Genomic DNA, 6,000 nt, shown 5'->3' on the forward strand with positions numbered 1-6,000 from the left:
ATCTCTCATTGCTAAAGAACGTGTTAAATTCAAAAATTCATCGCTTATAAATTAATAGCGTGTTAAAATTGTATTTGTAGTATTATTAATGGTATTTTTAGTCGCAAAGTTTGTATACAATATTTTGTTGGTCCGCATCCATAGCCGTCCTGGGCCGCGGGTTGGACAAGCCTGCTGTGCGCGAACGCTGACAGAGGAATGGACGATATTATCGCAAGGAATTCTCGACAGCATTGTTCTAAGTATTAACGGGCGGTGCAAAGCTTGCATCGACACAACTCGATGGCCACAACTCCTACTGAGGACCACCGCTTCCGTTTGTTCCATCTTTGGCAGTGATTCATCTCTATCATGGCAGCCAGTGCTATGTTGCCATTTTTGAACAAAGGCCCTCTGTAACGTTTTGTTTCCGTTGTTATTTCCTTCATCATTTCCGTACCTCGCGAGGCTCCTTTGGTATGCTTTTCGCATATCCAGATCATTCCTATGAGAAGTTACAGGTGAAAACGTGACTGGTCCTAATATTTTGCACGCCAGTGTACTATTCTACTGGGTACATAATTTTATTTATTTTATTTTCATCGTTTTATTTTTTAATCTAAATAAATTTTCGATTTTGTTATTCTTAGATATACAGTTATGTACCACAAAAAAAATAATAATAAAAAACATTTTTTATGTCTTTCCACTTTTGGGAGACCTCCTTACTACAAATCTCGTTATTACAAAACGCGAAAATTTAGGTCCCTTGAACTTTGTATTAACGACATTCGACTGTGTAACGGAAATAGGATTGTACTAATATCGTGCTGAGAAATCCAGCACTCCATTCAAGAATCGCGATGATTGCTAGCAAACGTGCACAGCACAGCACAGCACAGGTGATTTCGAAGGACCGCTTATTCGCAAATACACATTCAAATACATCTTCGCCCTACCCAAAAATCCTGCAGATAAAAGACTGACAAAGAAAGAGTTGTGAAATTTGAAATGTACGCAAATTAACTGCCCACCACTTCCTCGCCACTAATTACCACATGCAGAAAACCCTCGCCACTCCTCCAACTCCAATATACCTCTCCCAACCTCAGACTACAAAATTGAACAGCTGAAGCCAAACTGCACAATTTCGTCAGCCAATTCCTCAACGGAGTTCTGCTCCACCCTCCCACATGATATTGTTATAATAAATCACCTGAAACGTACTAAGATTTGAAGGTGATTCCACTCATACAACTTCTAATTTTGAATGTACGCTTACAAATACAGCGATACACAAATCTTATGGACCGAACAGATTACCGTGGCAACTCGGAACAGACGCACGTAGGGAAGGCTTACCTCAGTACAATAGCGTGCACCGGTTACAGTACCGCCTTCCAGTATCTGCAGGTGTGCGTACGTCCATCCAAGATAACGACTCCCCAGACAAGAACCGCCATATCGATCCCTTTCATTGATGCTTGCGGGGTGATACCGTGTGCCAACCTCTCTCCAGACTAGCTGACGTCCAGAATCGCTGCGGAGACTGAATCCACCCTCACCAGCAAAGAGTATTTTAAGTAAAGATTTTGTGGTTGTAGCCTTTAGAAATAGTGTTGGTCCTTAAGTTTTGTACACAGATGTAGTATGAAAAACAAGTAGATTTACATTATTCGACCAAATTTCATCACCGGTTTAACTCCAAAAAAAAAAAAAAAAAAAAAAAAAAACTTATTTTTGGGCCAACCGAAATAATTAAATTTGTCCGCCGCGCTCTGTGTCTTATGTCTGGGAAATGAGTGTGTTTTATGGTCGATTTCTCTCTTTTGCTGGACGAAAAACTCCAGTTTCTGTGGGGAGGGGAAAAAACGTTGCTCTCTATTCCCGAGACCGACTAACTCAGCCACGGTATGAAAAAAGCCCATTAAAGTTTCTCGCGTCACCTCTTTCACTCCACTGGATATCACTTGCAGCCTCGATATTCTAATCAGAATATCGAGTAGCAAGTCAAGGAGACAACTACACCCACAGTATATATACATTAGAGCAGTGACGTAACGTATTATGTCAAATGTACATTCCATTGTTAACTGAACAATTCAACCTAATCACTTATTATTGTTCAAAGGCAACAGATTCTCATTGTAAGTCACATCTACTGTTTACTTTTCTCCAAAATTTGATCATAAGTTAAAATACTGTGCCTAACAGAACACGAACAACCCTTGGCACTGGCCACATCGTATCCGTGGACATAAAACATTGGATCTTTAATAGATTGAAGAGCGTTGCACAAAAGCCTTTCCCCATGGGATTGTCATATTGCGAGTCAATATAATCTTTCCCACTGGAACAGCGAATGTTAAATTTGAAAACTCATATAAATACCTGGGTGTTGTCTTGGATGAAAAACTAAATTTCATTCAACACGCCAGATACGTCCGAGACAAAATTAGAGTGCTAACAGGTAAACTCCAAAGGGTTGTAAGGAAAAATTGAGTATTAAATCTTCTACTCTATTAATTCATTATAAATACCTTTTTCTCCCCACAGTATGTTACGCTGCTGGGGCTTCGGCTACTTGCATTCGTCATTGCGTTGTTAGCAGACTTTTTCAACAGGCGCAAAGAATCTATTTATTTCCTTCGTCCAGGGCCCGCCGGACGATTTCTACTGCAGCCCCCTTTACTATCTGTGGCAAGTTGCCCATTAAATATGAAATGGTACATTCTTTCCTGAGACATCGCAGACGTCCTTGGAATACCTGCTGACTTTGACCAGTTTAGTATTGACTATAATATTACTGATAAAGAGGATTACAAGCGCCTCAGCACTTTATATTAGCATTAATAGAGGCATATGATGCAAGAAAGCAAGCTTATGGAGCACCAGCCAAAAAAAAAAAATAAAACCCACTTCACCCCTGTGTTCTTTCAAAATACCTGTCAGCTGAGCCTTAAATTTATTTAGGCTCTCAACTTCCACGACAAGGGATGGAAGTCTGTTCCACCAAACAACCACCCCGCTGGCTAAAGGTAAATTTCCGTACGTCTATCCTATATCCGTCTTTCCTCAATTGGAATTTATGCCCTCTCAGATGATTATTCTGAGCAAGAGGAAGAATCCCATCAGCATTGAGCATGCTCAAACCATTCAAGGATTTATACACCTCTATCAGATCACCTCGCCGGTGCCTAGTCTCCAGACACTGTAATTTGCAAAACTTAAGCCTTTCTTCGTAAGAGCACCCCTTTGTTCCATTCACTAATCTCGTTGCCCTTCTCTGTACTCGTTCCAGCAGCACTACATCCTTCTTGAAATGAGGCATCCAGACTTGTGTACAGTGCTATACGTGTGGCCCGACCATTGCCTTATACAAGGGAATAACCACCTCCTTATCCCTGCTAGAAAATTACTGTATATCATTGACAAGACACCATGACCTACATTTTAGCCCGTCTATCCTGCTCAGAGAACTTTATATCTGCCTGCACAATTACCCCCAGGTCCTTTCCATTCTCTACCACAATCAGTGTAGTACTTCAGAGTCGATACGTTGCTCTGGGGTTGCTGTTTCCCATACGTAGTACTTTACATTTGTCAACGTTAAACCTCATTTGCCACCTCTTAGCCCATCTGCTCAACCTTTCCAGATCCTGTTGCAGAAGCATAGTGTCGGCAGTGTCCTTGAGAGCCCAGCCAACCTTTGTATCGTCTGGAAACTTGGACATCAATATCATTCCTAAGTACAGAAAACAATTATGGACCCAACACTGAACCCTGAGGGACTCCACTCATAATATTAGTCCACGATGAGCAGTGTCCATTGATTACCACTCTCTGCCTTCTTACGCTCAACAAACCGTTTATCCATAGCAGCAATTTGCCTCCAAAGCCACACTGCTATAACTTGTGCAGCTGTTGTTTGTTTGTTATTTGGTTTTTTAGGAGCATTAGCAACTAAGGCCATATTGCTCCGGGTATATGCGGTGGTCATTCCTTAACCTTTCCGCATCCTCCGTATTTGGCGGTGACGGGCTCGAACCCCGGTTTAATCAAGAAGCGTGTGCTACGCACTGCTGCTCCTTCCCACCTGGCTACGGAGGCGCCTAACTTGTGCAGCAGTGTTCCATGTGCAACAGTATCAAAAGCCTTTCTAAGATCCAAGTATATAATATAAAAGTTATTCCTTGCATCCATTTCTTTTGTGACTGCATCATAGTATCCAATCATATTGTTCAGTCAAGACTTCGCCTTAATAAAACCATGCTGTGTCCGAGCTATAACTGAAGTTTTGTCTAGATGATCCTGCAGTGCTTCTTTAACCAGTGCCTCCATTAATTTTCCTGGAAAAGAAGTTAAACTCACAGGTCTATAATTACTTGTGTCAGCCTTTGATCCTCCTTTGTGAATTGGAGTCACATTTGCACATCTCCAGTCTGTGGGTACCTCCCCTGAGTCCAAGGAAGCTCTCATAATTATGGCTTATTGTTTGCTTGCTTCCTTTTCTGCCTCCTTTTATATAACTGTATAGATCCCATTCACCCCAGTTGTCGTTCTTCTGTTTATCTTCAACAATTTCTCCTCCATTTTACTCTCAGTTATCACAAGATTCTCTAGCTTACTGCCAGATTTGAATACACCTCGGGCATTCCCCTCGCTGATATCACCTCATGTGTGAATGTCGGTGCAAAATATTCATGTAGTTTGTTAGCTACCTGCACAGGATCATCAACAGTTGACCCATCGATATCAAGTGGACCAATCTGATTCCATCTAGAGTTTTTTTTTTTTTTTTTTTTTTTTATGTAAACCCCAAACACATCAGTTACTAGAACCTATAGTACTTAGTACCGTGCTTGGGTTGGAGGTTGAGAAGGCGAAAGAAGTTATTTGTTGACATTGGACTTGAACTTCAGTAGACTGTAATTTTCAAGAAATACGTATGAAGGAAGGTTGTTCCAGAAAACGGCACTTGAATGAATAAACGAGGAAGATGAAAAGTTGGTTCTGTGAGTTTGGTGTTGGACGGTAAATTGATGTTGGCTGGTGGTGGCCCGTGTTCGGACTGTTTTCAAAGAGAGAGCGGGAATTATAGAAGCCAATTCAGAAGAACATGTGCCCATGGAAGTATCTGTAGAAGAGACATGCAGCAGAAACAGTACGTCCATGAGACAGCGAGTGGAGGGACTTTGTTAAAGATGAATCATTAATTAACCTAACTGTCTTCTTCTGAATGGAATCAAGAAGCCCGAGAGAGGTTTTGGAGGCACCACCTTAGATGTGGGAACATCTAGGGTGGGCGGATTTGCGATTTATACAGACTGAGCAGCTGTTTGGAAGAAAAGTAACGCCGAGAGCGAAAGAGAAAACCAAGTTTTTTAGATGCAGAGGAAGCAATGTTTGTAATGTGCTTGTGCCAAGAGTGATTAGAAGTGAGGGTAATTCCCAAAAGAGATGTATCATTTTTGTCTAGAAATCGGAGTGTCACTAATGATAAGCAAAGGAGCAGAAGGATTCTTTTTGAGAGATATAAGACAAGACTGAGTTGTAGAAGGTTTGAAATCAACTAAGTTGTCTTTGCCCCTTTATCTGAAGTTCGGCATCTAAGGAATTGGTAGCAAATTTTCTAGAAGTTAAAGCTGATTGAGCAGGGCAAGGTTTTTCGAATTGGAAAGTGGAATGCAATGTGCTATCATCCTCAAAACTCTGGATAGGATTTCCAGTCAATGGGAGGTCATTAATATACAAGAGGAAAAGAGTGGCGAAAAGAACTGAACCTTGGGGGGCGGACCGGCATTAGTGGAGAAATTAGAAGACAGAGTGCCATCAAACATCACCCTCAGTGAGCGATCAGAGAGAAAACTGGATAACCAATTACTAAAAAGAGTTGACAAACCATAAGATGGAAGCTTGTTTAGAAGACCTTTATGCCAAACACGATGGAAAGCCTTTGAGAGGTCAAGAGCAACTACTTGTGTTTCACCGAACCTTTCCATTGAATTAGTCCATAAATGG

This window comes from Mastigoproctus giganteus, chromosome 4 (genome assembly GCF_048544385.1).
Source record: "Mastigoproctus giganteus isolate SK-2022 chromosome 4, ASM4854438v1, whole genome shotgun sequence".
Lineage (NCBI taxonomy): Eukaryota > Metazoa > Arthropoda > Arachnida > Uropygi > Thelyphonidae > Mastigoproctus > Mastigoproctus giganteus.